Consider the following 21,864-nt stretch of genomic DNA (forward strand, 5'->3'; position numbering starts at 1 on the left):
TGGCAGCTCCAAGCAAATAGTTTGTAGCTCCACCCTTGGAGGATGCTCAGAATGGCTGAAGGCTCTGTTTACCCTGGGTCCCCCGATACACGCATTGCATTCTCCCCAGCAGCATTGGAGGCAAGGAAGGGGCATTCTGGGCCCTGGAGTAGGGGGATGGCTCAGGTATCCACTGGGGCCACTGCTTACCAAGTGGGATTAAAAAGGACAGAGCAGGCATACATGGCAGAGAGCTGGTGACTCGGGTGTGGGAACAAGAGGGAACCAGCTCTGTATGAAGCACCTCACCCAAAATCCCCTGGAGGAGAAGCCCAGTGATAAGATCATCTGAAATGGGACAAACAGAGTCTATTTGATTATCCCTTATAATTCCTCTGAATGAGGAGGTGGTGGAGTTGGTGGGTCATCACAAATTCTTCTATGGCCTAGACCATCTGCCAGTCGCTATCCTTGGGGCTGCCTCTCCCCAGCTTCAGTCATGTAGTTCTGGAGGAAATTGACCGTCTGTGTGCTGCTGGGTCAGGGCCAAAAGACATATAAAGCCAGTCATAAGACTCCATATCCCTGCCAGGATGGCTGATCTGGGGCTGTACGTGTGATCTGTGGTGGGTCATTCAGAGAACACCCTTGAACTCTGATGTCTGCAATCTTCTTTCCTTACTAGGTGATGACTTCAGGATTTAAAACCCTAGGTCAGGTAGCATTAACTCCCTCACTAGTTGTAGAAGCCTTAAGGAAAAAGTTGCCAGGCTAAGACTATCAAATAAGACCAAACAGAAAGAGCAAGGGTGAGAGAGAATTGATGACTTCTGGTTATTGGGTCCATTCACTGAGATCTTTGTATTTGCTCTGATTCTTGTGTCCTGGATTCCCAGAATCATTTCAATGAGTCTCCCTTTTCCTAGAAGCCAGTTAGAGTAGGGCTCCTCTCAATTTTGATTCGGACTTGGTTCTAGATCCTTCACTCCCAGACACAAACAGAGGCAACCATTTGTTTCAGCACCATTAAGAGTGAAACCCTTTATTCTTTACTAAGAATAGTGTGTACAGACCACCAAATACAGTTCACCAGCATCCTAGGCAACAGTGCCCAAAGTGTAAGTGAATGTATGTTAGGAGCGGCCTTACTGATTCCTGAACCACTCTAAGCATTTACACTGCACGTGCCCGGCCAATCCTGTCATTTCCTCGATCAAAAACTGAGAAATACCGTCTCAGGAAGACGTCACCCAGGATCCAGGTCTCTCTAGATGTCCTCACTCTGTTCTCTTTAAAGGAGGTATAGCAGTTGTCGCCAGCATCCTGGGGGAGTCAGAGACACACACCTGTCAGCATGAGCCCTTAGCGGTGACACCCCCCAATATCTAGACCCAGTACATTCTTTGTTTTATTTCCCTCTTTTGGTAAGTATCAAGGTGTTTTCTCAGCAGCAGGGGATATGAGAGTTCATCCAAAACCAAAGAGGGCCAAGACATGAGGTTGTCATGAGGAAGGGTGTGGTGAGTGGAGGACTGGCAGTTGGGGAAACAGAGGAATGAAAAACAACAAAGTCCTACTGTAGAGCATAAGGAACTATATTCAATATTCACTTATAAACCACATGAAAAAGAATGAGAAAAATATACGTTTTTTTATGTGTATAACTGAGTCACATTGTTGTGAGCAGAACTTAACACAACACTAAAGATTAGCCACACTTCAGTGTAATTATGCAGAGAATTCTGATTCTCCTCCTGCATCCCCACAATCTATACTTTATTAAAAAACTATATTTTGTATTGGAGTATCGTTGATTAACAATATTCTGAGTTTCAGGTGGACAGTAAAGTGGCTCAACCGTTTTTATCCAGGTATCCTGGTCCCCAAAACACCCCTCCCATCCAGGCTGTCATATAATTAAGCGGAGTTCCCTGTGCTACACAGCAACTCATTTTTGGTTATTCATCTTAAATAGAGCAGTGCCCACAACACGTTCTTGAAGACTTAACTCAGGAACTCTGAGAAGCCTCCTTCGGCCCACATTCAGCCTCTGTGGCCTCTCCAGGCTTGCTTTGGTTATGTATTCTGGTTCCCCATCCGCACTGGTCAGTCTGTAGCCCTCATCACCCCTAGTAAGTCCCCAGTGCCCCAGTGCCCCAGTGCAGACCACCTTGAGATGCCATTTGCATGGAATCCTGTGCAGATCTGCCTAGAACCAAGCAACCTTCCACATGGCTCAATGTATTTGTGGTTTTAGAATTCCTGCAATTCCCTCCCTTCCTCAAAGCCTTCTTTGAGCCCATCAGCCTGCTCTGAACTCTCGCAGGGTGCTGACATTAAGCTTCCACCCTGTGCTGGGGCTGAGCAGTCACTGGGCACCCTTTATTCACATTACAATCCAACCTCCCCACAGAGGGGTCATGTACCCCAACTCACAAAGGAGGCACCTGGCCAGAGCAAGGGGAAAATGCAGCCGAGAACTAGGCTGAGCATATAGTTTATCATCCAAACCAGGAAAACTTTGAGAAAGGAAGGGAGACTGTTAACTTATGCTGGGACATCACACTGGGACTGCCCCCAGCCATTCTGCTTGTAACGTGGCCTATTTCAGGGACACCTAGTGCTGAATTTCATGTTCATGCACCTAAGGATTCAGACTGAACTGAAGCTCTTTGAGGACTGAGGACCTTAGTTTTCCCCTCTGCCTGACTCCCACCAAGCCATATGGTGTGGCCTCTCCACATTTATTTCAGGAAGATCAGTGTCCCACACAGCCCTTTAACTTTCAAGTGATTGGTTTTGTGGGAGGCACTGGCCCAGCCACAGGGCTCAGCAGCATCTGCAATGGGGTGAGATGGCCTGTAGAGGGCGTCCTCCTCCCAACAGCGCCCTGTAGGTTGCTGCAAGCCCCAGTTTGAGAACCACGCCTCAGTATTGTCCCCTCACCTTGAGAATGTAGGCTTGTGCTGGCACCGGGTACTTGATGCCGTTGATGGTGAAGATAATAGAGGGCAGGGTATTGAATGCAGAATATGAAAAGTAGTACTGTTAAAGAGAGAGGGAGAGAGGTTGGCCCTGGCTATCCATGTTGTGTGTGGAGACTGTGAGTGACCCTGGGGCATGACCCTTCACCTTGGAACCAAATGGCGTGGCGCGGATAAGCCTCTGTATGTCATTGATGAGTCTTCCTGGGCCTTTGATATATGGTGTGCCGGTGTCCACAAGGGCCTCACAGCCTCCAGAACAAGCAATAACTGTTCTTTTCATGGTGATGCTGAGAGACAATGGAAGAAAGCAGGCATCAATGTCACTCTGAGTCTCCCCAGAGCTGCCCCCTTCCCAATTGTCTCCTAAACAGCCTTGCATCTCTTGCCTTCTTTTCTTTTTCTCTCGACACAGCACCTTTCTTGACATCCTTGAATGCAGTACTTGAATACACTACGATCTTTTGTACCTTGACACAAGATGGTTTTCCTACCTAGAAGACTCCACTCCCCTTTGACTAGCAAATTTCTTCTCATCTTCCAGATTCCACCTTAATTGTATTGTTTTTGGGAAGTCTTTCCCCTGGTGGTTATCAGTCTTCTGTCTTTGTCACTCTCTGTAGACCCTTCCTCATGTCTGCTGCTGCTAACTCACTTCAGTCGTGTCCAACTCCGTGCAACCTCATAGAGGGCAGCCCACCAGGCTCCACCATCCCTGGGATTTTCCAGGCAAAGTACTGGAGTGGGTTGCCATTGCCTTCTCCTAGTCATGTCTAGCATGTACCAAAGTCGCAATTCACTATGTGGGTGAGTCACTTAATGTACATCTGCCTTCTTAGATGTGAGGGTGAGTTTTATACTCCTTGCCTCCCTAAAGTGCCTGGCACATAGTGGGTGCTCAATACTTGTCTGTTCAATGAGTGAATGAAGACTTAGAAAAGAATAAGAAACATCCATAGAGCTGTATCTGGTGGGGAACAAATAATGCGTGGCACACAGAGTGAAGATGGAGATTCGCAGGGGAAGCAGATTCTCATAGTAGGGGGAGAGAGGGGCTCCTCTGGGAGAGGATATCTCCCAGCACTGCTCCTACAACAAGCTCAGACCCTGAGACCCTGGCCAGGAAATAAATGACTAGCCCACAGAAACTCCAAGGGCAGGTCAGCTTTTGTCTGAGGGTATCACACAGAAATCTATCAGTTATGCCTCTTGTCCTCAGGTCACTCCTGGATCCCACCTTCCTGATTCTCTGTAATAGCCCCTGTCGCACGTGTGCCCAAGAACTTGGCATGTCTTTTTTATTAGTTGCTTTCACGTCTTAAGACTTCGGGCAACCTCTCTCCACTGCTAGGTAGCTGCTCCCTAAGACCAGTTTTCCCCAATTTCTCAGGACTGTCCCTGTTTTTAAAATGACATTTATCTGTACTGAGAACTTCCTACTATCTTAGGTAGCCCTGGACAGTCAGTCATCTTATCATAACTCTGTTCAGGCTGGTGAAATTCTCCCTGATCATCTGTTCACCACATTTTAGAGTCCTCTAACCATGCTCCGCATCTCAAAGGGCAGTGGGGGCAGCTCTCTCCCAGCTGCACAGACCTCTCTGGACCCTTTTAGGGCCCTGGTCAGAGCCATGCTCAGAAGGCCTGGGGATTATGAACTCATGGGTTGTTTGTGTATCTCTGTGCTTGTGTGTTTGTTTGTATATGTGTTTGTATGTGTGTCTGTGTGTGCTTGTGTGTCTCTGACGAGCTATGCATGTTTTTATGTGTCTCTGTGTATGTTTATACATCTGTTTGTGTGTTTCCATGTGTCCATGTGTCTGTGTTGTTGTGGGTGGTGTATATGTCTGTGTGACTGTGTGGCTGAGAATGTATTCATGTGTATCTGCTTGTGTCCATGTACAGTAGTGGGAGCATCACTCGGGCTGACCCTCAGAGGGAGAGGCTTACCGGTCAATGTGTACTCACCAGTCGCCTGCTTTGATCAATGGTACCCAGTTGAGCTCTCCCTTGTAGTAGCGGTGGTCCACCCCACCAAACATCACCACACTGCCCTCCCGCATGTATCTGTAGAGAGAAGAGATGAGGGGGGAATCTTGGAGGACAGTAACAACAGCACTGTCTGAGAGCTGTGCTTGTCCACCCATCAAGGCCCTAATAAGGTCCCCATGTACAGATGCAGAAATTGAGTCTAGGGGAGATTGAGATCCAGACTGAGGTCTGTTACTGTCTCATGAGTGGCACAGAGGAGGTTAGAAGCTGAATCACTTGGCTGGGCTCCACCCACTATGTCTTCTGAAGACACCCTGGACCTCCAGGGACTTGAGTGCTCAGACACCATCAGAGGACAAGGTGCTGAATTGTTTTGGCTTTCCCTTTGTCCATCTTGTCATTTTCCAGGAAAATCAAGGCCTGGGAGTTCTAAGGGTATCGGTTCAGGTCACCCAGATTTGGCTTCACTGGCCTGTGACCTCTAATGTCCAAAAGGCCCCACACTCAGATGGGACCTCACCTCTGCTCTCCCTGACTTGAAATGCCTAATATTTCTTGAACAAGGGTTCCCACACTTTTGTGTCCCACACTTTCATTTCTTACTGGCTCCACAAATTTGGTAGCTGGTCCTGGGCTCCCAGTGAAATGCTAATGAGGAAGGAATGATATACACCATCCTTCTCCTTCCTTCCTTATCAAATTCATAAGCAAATCCTAATGCCTTTCCTTCAACTTGTTTCCTGTTGCCTTCCATTAACCATCCTCCTCAGTCACCCCCGTACACCAAGTTACTGGTCTTGAGCCCAGGAGTAGTGTTCTGTTCCAATAAACTTTTATTTATAAAAGCCAGTGGTGAAGCAAGGTAGGGCCCGAGGGCCATAGTTATCCTGGGTTAGATTATCTCTCAGGATACTTCTTTATCAAGTGTTCTATAATTTTTGTGTAACTGAAAGCATCTTAAAGCTTATTTGGAGAAAGTGATTGTCCATCTCAGACTTACTTGCTCAAGTAGAAGGCAAAAATAGGCTCAGAAATGGCACCTTGATTCTTCAGGTTATCAAAGAAGGGGGTGGTTCCAGAGATGGATACTTAGGGGTAGTTCAAGCCAAAGAAACCATCAAAAATTCTGCCCTCAAACTCGTATTCCATCACGTTTAGACCAAATGGCTGATCAGTACTTACAAGGTCCCCAATCTGTGGGAGAGAAGAGTGATCCCACTTACAGATACGTGAAATGGGGCTAGGACTGGGCTGGGTGCATTACCATTAGATCCTCAGAGAAGAATTGAGGCTGGGCTCTGTCTTCGGCGGCCCACAGACAATTAGACCAAGCTGGGAGGGGAATCTGGGTTCCCCTTGAGAGAGGGTATGAATTTTAAAACATCTGCCCCTCTGAAAAACACCACCTGAGTGAGTCAAATTGGCCTCGTGGCTTCTGTACAGGTGGGGCAACCAAGAGTCAGGCCAGGTCCCATTGGTGCCACCTTATGGACAAAGCAATCAAGAGCAACATAGCTTCTCTTTGGCATCACTGTGACCTAACGACAGGAATGGACTGCATTCTCTGTATTATACTGTGGATTCTGCATCTATCCAAGAAGATAGAAGCCAAAAACACAATCTTGCTAACACGGTTCTATGAAGTTACTGCCTGGGGAATTCACTTTTGGGGATATGTGCATATTTCTGTGAATGTGTATGAGAGAGAAAGAGAGAGAGGGGAACTACTCAGGTATTTTGGGGGAGGCAGGCAATAGGTTTATTAGACTCTCAAGGGTCCTTTAGAGTGAGAACTCATTTATCAGGCCCCTTCACTTCTCAGGCCTCCAGTTTCCCACTCTGGATACCTGAAGGCCTTGACTGCCCCCAGGGTCCGCAGATCAGTTTTATCCTGGGCAGAAACACCCCACAGCAACTTCAGTTCTGAAAAGCCAGCCTAACCCCGCCTTTTACCACATGTGTGCCCTCAGCAAGGCCCTTGCTGTGTGCACCTCAGTTTCCTCATATGTCTCATGAGCTAATCAGAGTAACTGCTGTGTGGGGTTGTTGCAGGATTAAACCAGTTACCACCTGAAAGTGCCTGGAATAGTCTGTGAATATAAATGTGGGTGCTTTTATCCCTTCCTCTCAGTCCCAGCAAAATGAACCTTGAACTGCTCATGGGCAGAGAAGCTGCAAGTCCACACCACAAGCCACTCTCTGGGTTAGCTAATTTGCTTGCTCATGTGTCACCACGGGCACTGCCTCCCCAGTAACATCATCCTGTGGATAAGAAGGCCAATATCTATGGGAGTTAGGCTAGGAAGGGTCCTGCCAGATGATCCTGCATCTGTTCTGCAAGCAGTGGTCACTCCATAGCCAGTCCTATCTCAGCATTTGTTACACTGTTACCCGAACTGTGTCATAAGCAATTATTCCTTTCATGCTCCCACATCCAAAGGTGGCAGTGAGGGTCTTATTGGTAGGCCAGAAGGTGGAAGACCGACGTAGTCTGTACCAAACATGTGTAGCTGCAGACAGAAGAGATGAGTGCCATCAAGTGCCAAGGGTGGAAACAGGGCAGCAGGGCAAGTGAAGAATGGTCCAGGTAGGGGGTGTCTGTACTCACAACATGCTGGCATGGTACAATAGAGGGAGGGCACCCACAAGTCAGATGAGCCTGTGCTAAAGATAACCTGGAATTCCACAGGGGGTGTTCCAATCGTGATATTACCCATGTAGACCAACTAAAGGGAGAAGGAGGGAGTGGGTTAGTGCAGAACTGGCTACCCTCTTTTCCCATACTGATGTCTCCCTCTGGGTGTCACCTATCTCTTGAGATCACGTTCTAACCACCATGCAGCTCACAGACTTTGGTCACAGAGGTATTTGCATTTGATATATTTATCCTATGGTGCATTGTATGCAGGATATTGACTCTATGACCAGGCGTTGAAGTGGTACCTTCTGTATGGGAAACCCAGAGGCATAACCACTCGGCCTCCAGGACTGCTGGACACCTTGGGAAGTCCTGGTGCCTTCATTTGAGAAGCTCTATAGTCTCTTCAAACCCAGCCTTAGCACCCGCTTCTCCAGGAGGTCCTTCTTGATCAACCCCAGCCACTCCCTCTAAACTCAGACCACATCCAATCAACACCACACAGATGACCCTTTCATGTGACATGTATTTACTCTTTGCCTGTCTCTCAGGCTGGCATGGGCATCTTGAAGTCATCTTGAAGACAAAATAATCCCTTTGTCTAACCTAAAAACAGTAACCACAGCGATTCTTATGGCCATGCACGGAATACAGGTTCAGTAAATTTTTAGTGCTGTGGTTCTTGCATCTGTGGAAACTGAATTCCTCTGCCTGGGGATTCACAATTGCTTTGCAGGTGGTTCTACCTTTTGATAAGTGATGGTTCACTCTTCATCTGTAACTGAGTGGCTCACTTAGTTCAGAAGGAACAATCGCCCTCATACAAATGACACATGTTTGACACAGAAATGGATATTTACCTGCCACCTGGTAATTGCCGGGCCCAGTCACAAAGACCAACAGTTGAGGATGAGAGTGCCTTCTCCTCTGGGTGGGGTCCAACCCCAACATCCCCCCTGGCACCCCTAGAAGAGCCCCATGTTAGGATAGAGCACCAGGGGGCGCTGTGGAGCACCATCCTCCCAAAATACTCATATCCCTGATGTTTCTCAGAGGGTGAATAGTTCGTTTTGAGCCACGAAAACAAATCTGGGACACTCTGTAAGGATGCTCCTTCAGGAAATTGTTCAGCATGTTTTTTCCACTGAGGGTATTTCTCATGGTCTCCACTCTCCTTAGAGGTATTCTTTCTCGGAGCATTTGACGAAGAAAACAAAGAAGATGCTACAATTAATTGTCAGTGTAAAGGTATAACTGTCACTGTAATGGCCCTGTGTATTTTCTAATCATTTTTATGAGGCACATTATTATCAGAATTTTATGCATAAAGCATGGCAAAGACATAGATTTGAATACACGTTCTGTTCTGCAATCTTGGGTAAGCCATATGACCATGTGGTGTCTCAGTATCCCCTTCAGTAAAATGGTGGAATGTAACAATACAAACCCTCCAGATAGAATATCTTGCAGATGAATGAAGTGATATATATAAGGTACCTGATAAATAGGAAGTCTCAACATGACAGCCATTAGCATTGCTGTTGCCATCACACTCATTCCTTCTCATAGAACCCCAAGGAAGAAGGTAGAAGGGGGACTCTTATCTTCTTTTACAAGGGAGCAATTTGAAATGCAAGGGTTTCTGAGTTGACTGTGGTCACACTACTTGTCTGACATGTGTATATAAAACAGTGTATCTTTCTCCAAGTTGAAAGGAAAGAGTTGAAAGAAGAATCCAAGATATAGGGAACAATAAGGGAAATTCAGAGGCTTGAGAAGGAAGAATCAGTGAAATGAAAAACTAAAAGAAAACAGCACAAAGAGAAATACACTCCCAGTGACTTCCAAAGAGATGGAGAGATAAATGACATTGATACAGAGATGCAGACATAGGCATATACACACTGAAGTAGACAAGGAAAAAATAGGGCATGTTGAATAAAATGTAGAAAAGTGCTATTCCACAGGGCCACACTGACATCTGCATAGACTGTGCACTGAACTGTTGCAAGGAGTTGCATTTTCAACAGGTCATGACATGACTGGACCCCAAGAATTGTGCAACCCAAACAAGACCTTTGGATCCAAGTTCCTATAGCAAGTTACTTATCAAAAAGTAAGAGTTGAACTTTAAGACTCTTAGGGAAATATTCCATTCCCTTCTAAATCTGATGGGTGGAAGAATAATCAGATGAAAAGAAAAATCCAAGAAAGGAATATGATGTGGCTTACAGTCCCCATACTTACTTGACTATGCACTCTGAGAAGACCACCAGCCCGAGGAGCACAAGCCACTTCATGCTTCTTTCCTGGCTCCAAGTACTCAGGGAAGTTTGGGTTCTTAGCATGTAGTGGTGCCCAGGAGCCCCTAGTTATATATGCTCTGACATACCCTAGTTTTCTGCTTTAGGGCACTAAAAGATCTGAAAAAAAAAACACAAAGGTCATGATAAAATCTTTACCTTCATCAGTGTCCTTGGCGAATGCCCTTTGAAGCTTTTCAGAATACAGAGAATTGAACTGTAATCTCTTCCTTGAAGCTTGGCTGGAAAATCAAACTGATCTGCATGGACATCTAAGAGGATGGAGAACCTTCACTACTTGGAGAAAAAACAGCTAAGAACATCATGAAAATGGATACTAGGCACCATGCTCGACATTCATGGTTTCATGTCATCTTCCTAGCCACTTCATGAGATATGCATTGCTGTCTTCATTGGAGAGGAGATTGCTAGGAGGATAAGTTGTCAAATGGCAAAGTGAAGACTTCAGGGACAGCCCAGGGACATACAACTGGCTTTAGGAAGTGGGTCTAATGGCAGACATCAGAGGCACCTATGATGCCAGGCTGCATCGAAGATTTAGAGTAGACCAGTATTTCCATTACATAGTTTCAGTATTGGAAGAAATGTCATATGCATCCACAAGATATTTTATATCTTCCAACAACTGTACAAGGAAGAACTGTGTGCTAGGTTCTGGGTTAAAGGCTTCAAAGTCAAAGTTGATCAAGACAAAAGTAGTCTTTATCTTAAGAGTGCTAGAAGTCTAGTTCTCACAAACTCATGGCCTCAGGAGGCAGGAGATATGATCCTAGGACTAGGTGGCCATGTTGGTATCTGGACAGCACAGGCATCACCACTGGGAGCAGCCATCCCTCCATTTCACCCATGCTGGAAGCAGGCCAGTTGGCCATGTTTTCAAGAGAATCAGAAGTTTGGATATTCATGTACAACATATTGATTTTAATGTTAACAACTAATTTTTTTCCCAAAAAACTGTGGGAATGAAATCTCCACAGCGACATTGTGGAATCAGCCTTCAGTCACTGCAGTTTTGTGTTTCTGGCCTAGAGTCGGGATTGCAATGGGGACAGAGAGGAATTTAATACATGTTGGTTGATTTTAAAAGAGACTGACTGCATACTAAACATGCTGACTCATTGGAAAAGACTGTCCCTTCTGGGGGTGATGAGAGAATGATGGGGAGCAGCTATAATACAGATGAAGCCTCACTCGCTGGCCTGCAGCTCACCTCCTGCTGTGGAGGTCTGGTTCCTAATAGACCAAGGACTGGTACTGGTCCTGACCCACTGTGCTGGTATTGTGGACTCCTGCTCTATACCCAATAGTGGGACATTCTGTAAGACAAACCACCCTGCTTCCTCCCTGTTTCTGAACAAATAAATGGCTTTAAAATTGGGAGAGAAATAGTTATTTTTTCTTAAAGGAGAACAACCACGCGCAACATATGACTACATTCTTTCAATAAAGTGTGAAAATACATCTGCTTTTTGAGAATCAGGGAAATTTGCACATGGACTGGATATTAAATGTTCATTTTTGGGGGAACAAAAGAGCATTTTTTTCATATCCTATCATTCTACCGCAAATACTCATTATGTACATTTGGTGAAATGTTCATCTCCTCCCTAAAATACTTCAGGAAAAATGAATAAGGAGTAAAAGAGAGAATGAAATGACTTTGTATCTTCAGTTAAAAACAGATAGCTGCTATGCTATCCATAGCTGCTATATATTGAATTGTGTCTACCCTTCACTCCCAATGTGATGGTATTAGGAAGTAGAGCATTTGGGAGGTACCCAGGTTGACACGGGGTTTTGATGGTGGTCCTTCATGATGGGACCTCTTTTTCTCTCTTTTCTCTCTTTTTCTCTCTTTTTCTCCCTCTTCTTCCTTCGCTTCAACCACCACATGTGAGAACATAGCAAGAAGAGAAAGACTGATGCAACTCAAGAATGTCTTCGCTAGGAAATCAATTGGCCACCACCTTGATGTTGCAGTCTCCAGTCTATGACAACCTGTGGGACTAAGAGGTTAGTTTTGTAGTTATTGATGCCGAATGATGAAATATAGGGTTCATGACACTCTTCTGTCTTATATTTGTTATGTTTGAAATTGTTTTGCAGTAAGAAGTTTATAGAAAGTCCATTTTGAAGTTTCTGTCTTAGTGATACCCTGAGGAGCCCAAGATAGCAGATTCAGGCAAGGTCCCCAATGAATGAGTGGTTGAAGGACCACATGCTCCTTACTCCAACTCATCTCCTGTCATGTGAAAACTGTCCCCCAACCTGACACCCTTACCACCCCACTCCCCCATCTGCATCTCCATTCCTCTGCTAAGCTGAGTCATCTAGCTGGAGATGTTGATGATTCAGGACAGGGTCTGGAAGATGAAGGAATGCAGACATTTTTAAAAAGAATGAACTGGGTACACCCATTTTGGTTTTCCCTTCTTTAGTGCCATCTGCAGGTGAGAGATTGGGCATGGGTAGGGAGGGAGCCACAAGTGGGACTGCCTAGATATTTACAAGTGAAGGGAGGAGGAATTCAGAACCCAGTAACCAGGAGGTGGGCATCTTGCCCAGGACCCAGGAAGAAAGGCAGAAGCACTGGGAAAAGAATAGTGCGTATCTGAGGGCCAGACCTACCTGAGTCTTCCAGTTAAACTTGGAGATCATGTTCTTCCTGCTGGAATTCCTGCTCCAGATGTGGAGGGGAGACAGCTGTACTCACTGCTAATGAGTCATGGGGAGAGGGACAGCCTACCCAGAGGCCCTTTGATTCCACGCTAACTGTGGATATCACCCCAAGCCAGAGAGCGAATGGTAGGTCATCCAAAAGATGACCTACTTTAAATGGTATTTAAAATATTACAAAATTTGTCTAAGAGTCCTGGCATATCTAGTTCCCAGTGTTTTTTAGGAGAGATGATTCATCAGCTTAATTTGGGTTTCTGCTGAAGAATCTACAAGCTTCCCCATTGGTAACTTCTGACTTATAAATACCTGATCTCATCCCACGGAACCCAAATGATGGTAAGTTCCAGTGGGCAAGGCCGCTAAGGTCCTCGGTGTCACAGCAGCTGTGTGCCAAGTGATCTACCACTCTCAGTTCTGAGCCGAGGACCCATGAACATCACCAGACAATTACATCCCCCTGCCCACCAGTGGCAACCTCATCATCCTCAGCAACACCCACCTTTGAGTGGGTCACTTGTCCACCGATTTGCATTGAGCCTCAGTCTGGAACAAGTGTTGGAGCGAGTCCAGTCTCCCTCATCCAAGAGAAGGGAAAATCAACCCTGGGGTGTATGACTCACGTTAGCTGCAGGTAAGTTAGTGAAGAGTTGGGACCCAGGAACTCTGGTTCTCAGTCTAGGAGACTTCCAGGAAGGGAAAGATGAGAGAAAGCTCAATTGCATCCACTTCTGGGTAGCTCTCAGATGTCTACAAGCACCAGAGTGGAATTTTCTTTCCTCTTGACCCTCAAGTCTGGTTCTGATTTTATCAGCAGGCCTGCCTACATGTAGCAGGTTCAGGCCTGTTTCTTCTGGGTACCAGGCACAGTGGGAGAGCCCCAGCTGTAGTGACCCTAGGAGTCAGTGGTGCAGATGGTGACTGACTCACTCCCAACTCAGATCCCCAGAGCTCCTGCTCCTCATTCACACAAGACAGACCCTTGGCTGACTGGGTAGCATGAACCTACATTCACAGCAAGAAGCTTTCTCTTGTCAAACTTCTGGAAACTTAGTTATGTGCCTTATGTTTCCTCAGGGAACCACTGGCTGAGCGAGGTCAGGGCCTGAGACTAGCCTGGACGCAAGGGATGTGTTCCCTCTTTGATGCTCTCCGTAGTACTTGGAGATTCAAATGCCTTGAGAGAATTACAATCATCCTTATATTTTGTAGGGACTTTGCTTTATGAATCTGTTTGGAGAAAAAGGACAGAAACACTGGAAAAGGCTGGATATCTCTGGGTATAAGCTGACTGTGAGTTCAGTTCCAGTCACCAGGCTTCACAGTCAGGTGCTGATGTTATTCACAAGCCACTTTTGAAGAAGGAATAAAGGAAAAAGCTTTTGGCCAGAGAGCAGTGTGGTCAAAGGCCCTTGGGAATCACACGGGACAAGATGGAAAAGAGTCATTACTTGTTCCTTGCTCTATCAGTTCTTTGGCGTTTCTACTCCTGAGAACAAGTACATGGAGATAGTCAGAGGCATTTGTGGCACCCCTGGCACCTGATGCTCCTGGTGATAACCAGTTTGTGTACACATCCCTGAGTCCAGAGCATATTCAGCCTCGTGATAGCCCCAGGTTCTCCCTTCTTGGGAATGCTGACATGCCTCATTGCTGCTAACTCACAACTGAAGCATGGGATGAGGTCATTGTGGTTGACCTGTGAGCCAAGTTCCAAGCATGGAAGGGAGCTTGGCAGTGGGAGGATAGCCATTTATTAAACTTGGTTACTTTGGTCCTTAGCAGGGGTGACTTCCCACATCTAGAATGTTTTCCTTCAAGCTTTTTGCATGGCCGGGTCTTTATCTGCATTTACCATCAACTCAAATGAGTCTCTCCCAGGCTTGCCTTCCCTGGCCACTCCACTCTCACAAGCACAGACCCTCATCCGAAAACTGCCTAGACCCTTCCCTCCATCAAAACAATAATTATAGTTACTAAAGTGGAAAGGTGGGAGAGGTATAAATTGAGAGTTTGAGAATATCTGAATACTACTTTATTTAATAAATAATCAACAAAGACCTACAGTACAGCACAAGAATTCTGCTCAATAGTCTGTAATATCCTGTATGGGAAAAGAATCTAAGAAACAATAGATACATATGTATGTATATGGAAATTAATTTCCCATACAACTAATATTAATACCATGCTGTAAATCAACTACACTCCTATATAAATTAAAACCTGAATTTTTTTTTAAATGCTTTCATGTAGAGACCCATGGAGTTCTTTAGACTCACAGGATTTCAGATATGATGCTGGAGATGGCAGACTGGGTGCAGAAATCTAGACATTATCTGAGGTTGCATTTCCCTGAGCTTTGGTGTCTTTTGCTTCTAATGTCACCTTTGATTTGTCTTTCCAGCATCTAATACAAGGGCTTGGAGACACCAACTGGGTGTTAGTTGAAAGATGAGAGGGAGGCGCTAGTGGGACAGTGAAATCCCAGCTCCCTAGCCTTGGGTTGGGGCACGTTTGAGGTACAACTTATATCCCAAGTTCCCTGTGAAAACAGGCTGTGGCTTCCCTCTCCATTACTTGCATAATATCAGAACCAGACTGGTTTCTTCCTTTTTCGTGTCCTGCTTCCCCTGAGACCTGACTGGTTTCTATGGGAGAATTTTTTCTTTTTTTTTTTTTGGCAGCATTAGGTCTTCATTGCAGAGAAGACAATGGTCCCCCACTCCAGTACTCTTGCCTGGAATATCCCACGAACCGAGGAGCCTGGAAGGCTGCAGTTCATGGGATCGCTGAGGGTCAGACACGACTGAGCAACTTCACTTTCCCTTTTAACTTTCATGCATTGGAGAAGGAAATGGCAACCCACTCCACTGTTCCTATCTGGAGAATCCCAGGGACCACAGAGCCTGGTGAGCTGCTGTCTGTGGGGAGGCACAGAGTCAGACATGACTGAAGTGACAGCATCAGCAGGTCTTCATTGCTGCTCAGGGCTTCTCTATTTGCAGCGAGCAGGGGCTACTCTGTAATTGCAGTGCGCTGGCTTTTCAATCCTGTGTTTCTTTTTTTTTTTTCTTAGCTCTTTATTTTATTTTTTTTACTTTACAATACTGTATTGGTTTTGCCTTCTCTTGATGTAGATCACAGGCTCTAGGGCACTCAAGCTCAGTAGTTGTGGTCCACCAGCTTAGTTGCCCTGGGGCATTTGCAATCTTCCCAAACCAGGTCTCAAATGCACATCTTCAGCACTATATCAAAAGGGAAAACACTCTGGAAGGAATTTGAAATAAGTCACTTTTACATGAAACTTGGCACTATGGCCTATTTATGAGGAGACTGATAGAGGATTGTCCCTGCTTCAAGCAACCTGCTGAGATCAGGACTGACTGATGTTCCCCTCCCAAGGGTTCCTACAGGATCCTGAAGCTCTCCTGCCATGGGGCTTTGTTCTTGTTTCAATTTCTGAATACCACACTAGACCACAGCTTCCAGAGGAAAGGGCTTTCACTTGCCTAACTTGTAAGTATACGTCAATAGATCTTGACTAGTTATACCAAAATCTAATGTCAAGACAAGGCTAACACAAAGATCAGTTATTCTATTATGAGTGTTAGGTTACAGGTTCAACTTCAATCAAAACCTAAATAACATTGTCTTAAATGCAATACAATTTCAATTCTCTGTCATATAATGTTAGTGCAGGTCTCTCCACAGAGATGAAGGCCCACTTCTTTCTTGTCACATCTTCCACCTGTGCTAATTACCTCTGGTCTAACATGGCTGTTCCAGCTCCTGTCATTATACCTGCATTCCAGCTAGTGGGACAGAAAATAATACTTCCATTTGGAAGTGACATATCACCTCTTCTCAAATTCTGCAGGTTGAAGTATCTTCCATGTTCATGACAAACCTGGGGGTGGAGGGCACACAGAAAGGCAGGGGAATGTGATCCTACTGAAGAACATTCATGATGAGTAGCAAGGGCCACCACCCTTCATTCATGTCTCTGTAATTTATTCTTCTTTGGTTCTCCCCACACAGCTCTCAGTCTGTTTCAGCCTACAGATATGGATATGAATGAAGTTGTAAGAGAGGACATGGCCCAAGCTGTACAAATATGGAGAAAACAAGAATGGAAAGAAGATAAGTATAAAAATTCAAAATTTAAAGGAAAGCATGCTTATAATCATAATTTTGCATTTATACAATTTAGGTATAATGGTTGATGAATTAATTTATAAAATAAAAAATAAGAGAAATGTAAAATATAAATATATTCACTAAATCCAACAAAATAATAAGGATATATCATATTAAACACATCGTATTATCAGGATTAAGTTTGGATGCACATTGCAAAAAAACTAAAACAACTATAACTTTAGCAAGATAAACTTGATTTTTCTCTCCCACTGGAACAAAGCTGGAGGTGGACCAGCCAGAGCTTGGGTGTTATCCATCTCCAAATTTCACGATTGTCCAATACAACTGCAGGAGTTCCAGCCATCACAACTAAAATCCAGACAACAGATAGGAAGAAAGTAGGGAAGGGAAGAGTCCCATTTCTCAGCTAAATCAGCTCCTAGAAAGCAGTCTTCCAAGAAATCCCTCTTACAGATCTGCTTGCATCTCTAAGTCACCAGTCATGTTTAAGAGCACAGGTGGGCAGTCCTGTAGAGACTGGGCTCATGGCTATAAAACAAACTATTTTCAGTTTTGAAAGAGAAGCAGAGAATAGATCATTTTGTAGGTAGCCTGAAGTGCCTGTCTTAAAGAACAACAAAAACAACAACAAATGAATGGAATAGGCTGAACGGCTGGGCACAGTGTGGGAGCCAGGAGAAAGGAATAGCAATGAGAAACAGCTAAATGGATCTGAACTGTGCTCCAGAAAATAGAGGCAGACTGGTCAGTAGAGATCTTCTAACTACTGAAATGAGGATTATGCATACCACATGATCCAATTTGTTTTGAAAACTGCTTTTCCAACTCAGGTCCCAAATCTCTCTCAATTATTCAGCTTCTAAATACCTTGTCTTTTTTACCTCACATATTGACCTACCTGTCTCACTTTCCTTATTTCTGTTCACATCACTTCTCCATCTAGTCCACCAGAATTACAAGATCCAGTATTCAGAACTTAGCAACACTTTCTAGAAGTGTGTAGAAACATAATGACTATTTCTACTTTAGTATTTATTTGTCCTGATCAAAGTCTTTTGAAAAGGCTGAAATGGCTAGAATTATGGAAATCTCACTTTTCCTCTAAAATCCCAACCAAGAATGTGACTTCCTTGGACCTGGAGGGGATGTGTTCACTTTTGGATCCACAGGTCTTAGCAGACCACTAAGTCCCCTGTATATGAACAAGTTACATTTGAGAAGGGTGTTCAAAAATCCCAATTCCTTCATAAATCCAGCAAAGTTACATAGGTAGCCAACTAAGACATTTGGCTATATATTACTGTAGTTTCATAGCTTTATAATACTTTTCACACAAATAATACATAAAAAAACAAACACAAACAATGAATGAAACATTTTTAATCTTGCAATACCTGGATAGGGTATGGCAACCCACTCCAGTATTCTTGTCTGGAGAATCCCCATGGCAAGAGGAGCCTGGTGGACTGCAGTCCATATGTTGAAAATTTAGATATAGCTGAGCAACTAAACACACCTTTAAAAATAGAATAGTAGTACCATCTACATTACCACTGCATTTATGCTTCCTTTCAAACAGCATAGGCTTGAAATGAAAGTTCTGCACTATTGTACTTCATACAGTTCTGTACAGTAAAGTACACAAATGCAAACCAACTTGTCTTAAATGTGATCATGACAATGTGTGTCAGATCTGTGAACTAACTGATGTGATTTCACATGCAAATGAACTTTTACATGTTTGAAAGTTTTCAATTTGAACGTTTGTATGTAACAAACTTGCTACACAGGTTTTCAGCGAATGTATGTAGTGAAGGAACAAGAGAGGACAGTAAGGAGCTGCCTGTTCTTTCCCTTTTTGTGTGTATTATGGCCACTCTGAATAGGAATTTCATTGGGTGTAATTGAGGCCTGGTGTATGGGAACATGGCTGCAAGTGACAGAGGACCAGGATCCCAGGAGGTAGGACAAGAGCCATGGTTGGTTGAAAAGAACCAAGAGTGAGAAATAGGGGGAAACAAGTTTTCACTGGTTTATGTGAAAGACTCGGCAAATATCCTTTGGATTTGTGTGTAGTGATTGGGCCGTGGTTTAGAGGAGCAGTCTCTATTTCCCAGGATGAGCAAGAGAGGAGAAGAGAAAGGAGACTGAACCATGAAACATGAATGTCTAGTATTGCCTGTGTATATCAAGTATGTCTATCATTGAAGAAATGTAAGTTCTGTCAATTTATCTGCTCCTTCCTGGGCAGAATTAGAGTTGTAAAAGAGGGAAGGTCCACAATATGCTATGCTAAGTCACTTCAGTCGTGTCCGACTCTGTGTGACCCCAGAGACTGCAGCCTACCAAACTCCCCCATCCCTGGGATTCTCCAGGCAAGAACATTGGAGTGTGTTGCCATTTCCTTCTCCAATGCATGAAAGTGAAAAGTGAACGTGAAGTTGCTTAGTTGTGTCTGACTCTTAGTGACCCCATGGACTGCAGCCTATGAAGCTTGTCCATCCATGGATTTTCCAGGCAAGAGTACTGGAGTGGAGTGCCATTGCCTCCAAACCCATTGACATTTCATAACTCATTACTGGACACTTCATCACACTTCAGGGAGACAAAATCCACCTCCAACCACCAGAACACCGACACAAGCTTCCCTAACCAGGAAACCTTGACAAGCCAGTGGTCCAATCCCACCCACCATGAGGAAACTCCACAAAAAAGGGAACTCCACAAACTGCCAGAATATGGAAAGGCAATCCCAAACAGCAATATAAACAAGATGAAGAGGTAGAGAAATACCCAGCAGGTAAAGCAGCAGAATAAATGTCCACCAAACCAAACAAAAGAGGAAGATATAGGGAATACCTGATAAAGAATTCTGAATAATGATAGTGAAAATGATCTAAAATCTTGAAAGAAATAAGGAATTACAGATAAATAGCCTGGAGACAAGGATTGAGAGATGCAAGAAACGTTTAACAAGGACCTAGAAGAAATAAAAAAGAGTCAATATATAATGAATAATGCAATAAATGACATCAAAAACACTCTGGAGGGAACCAACAGTAGAATAACAGAGGCAGAAGATAGGATAAGTGAGGTAGAAGATAGAGTGGTAGAAATCAATGAAACAGAGAGGAAAAAGAAAAACAAATTAAAAGAAATGAGGACAATCTCAGAGACATCTCAGACAATGTTAAAGGCCCCAGCATTTGAATCATAGGAGTCCCAGAAGAAGAAGACAAAAAGAAAGACCATGAGAAAATACTTGAGGAGATAATAGTTGAAAACGTCTCTAAATTGGGGAAGGAAATAATCAAGCAAGTCCAAGAAACCCAGAGAGTCCCAAACAGGATAAATCCAAGGCGAAACACCCCAAGACACATATTAATCAAATTAACAAAGATCAAACACAAAAAAACAAATATTAAAAACAGCAAGGGAGAAACAACAAATAGCACACAAGGGGATTCCCATAAAGATAACAGCTGATCTTTGAATAGAAACTCTTCAGGCCAGGAGGGAATGGCAGGGCATACTTAAAGTGATGAAAGAAAATAACCTACAGCCCAGATTACTGTACCCAGCAAGGATCTCATTCAAATATGAAAGAGAAATCAAAAGCTTTCCAGACAGGCAAAAGCTGAGAGAATTCAGCACCACCAAACCAGCTCTCCAACAAATGCCTAAGGATCTTCTCTAGACAGGAAACACAGAAAGAGTGTATAAACTTGAAGCCAAAACAATAAAGTAAATGGCAACGGGATCATACTTATCAATAATTACCTTAAATGTAAATGGGTTGATGCCCCAAACAAAAGACAAAGACTGGCTGAATGGATACAAAAACAAGACCCCTATATATGTTGTCTACAAGAGACACACCTCGAAAAAAGGGACACATTCACACTGTGAAGGGCTGGAAAAAGATATTCCACGCAAATACAGACCAAAGAAAGTGGGAGTATTAATCCTCATATCCGATAAAATAGACTTTAAAACAAAGGCTGTGAAAAAAGACAAAGAAGGACACTACATAACGATCAAAATGTTAATCCAAGAAGTTGATATAACAATTATAAGTATAAATGCACCCAACATAGGAACACTGCAATATGTAAGACAAATGCTAACAAGTATGAAAGGGGAAATTAACAATAACACAATAATAGTGGGAGACTAACATCCAACTCACACCTATGGCTAGATCAACTAAACAGAAAATTAACAAGGAAACAAAAACTTTAAATGATACAATAGACCTGTTAGACCTAATTGATATCTGTAGGACTTTTCACCCCAAAACAATGAATTTCAAATTTTTCTCAAGTGCAAATGGAATCTTCTCAAAGATAAATCACATCCTGGGCCATAAATCTAGCCTTGGTAAATTCAAAAAAATTGAAATCATTCCAAGAAAATTTCTGACCTCGATGCAGTAAGATTAGATCTTAATTACAGGAGGAAAACTATTAAAAATTCCAACATAGGGAGGCTGAACAACACACTGATGAATAATCAGTAAATCACAGAAGAAATAAAAAAAGAAATCAAAATATGCATACAAATGAAAGAAAATGAAAACAAAACAAGCCAAACCCTGTGTGACACTAAAAGCAGTGCTAAGGGGAAGGTTCATAGCAATACAGGCTTACTTAAAGAAACAAGAAAAAAGTGAAATAAATAACCTAACTCTACACCAACACCAACTAGAAAAGGAAAAAATGAGGAACCCCAGTCTTACTAGAAGGAAAGAAATCTTCAAAATTCGGGCAGAAATAAATGCAAAAGAAACAAAAGAGACCATAGCAAAAATCAACAAAGCCAACAATGCCAAAGCCTTTGACTGTGTGGATCACAATAAACTGTGGAAAATTCTGAAAGAGATGGGAATACCAGACCACCTAACCTGCCTCTTGAGAAATCTGTATGCAGGCCAGGAAGCAACAGTTAGAACTGGACATGGAACAACAGACTGGTTCCAAATAGGAAAAGGAGTATGTCAAGGCTGTATATTGTCACCCTGCTTATTTAACTTATATGCAGAGTACATCATGAGAAACGCTGGGCTGGAAGAAACACAAGCTGGAATCAAGATTACTGGAAGAAATAT

General features: G+C 43.7%; 1 pseudogene; it reads right to left on the minus strand.

The window, feature by feature from the left end:
* Positions 1 to 1,152: 1,152 nt before the first annotated feature.
* Positions 1,153 to 9,941, minus strand: LOC128069254 (pregnancy-associated glycoprotein 1-like; annotated as a pseudogene).
* Between the last annotated feature and the right edge of the window lie 11,923 nt (positions 9,942 to 21,864).

The sequence above is a fragment of the Budorcas taxicolor genome, chromosome 25 (assembly GCF_023091745.1).
Source record: "Budorcas taxicolor isolate Tak-1 chromosome 25, Takin1.1, whole genome shotgun sequence".
Classification (NCBI taxonomy): Eukaryota; Metazoa; Chordata; class Mammalia; order Artiodactyla; family Bovidae; genus Budorcas; species Budorcas taxicolor.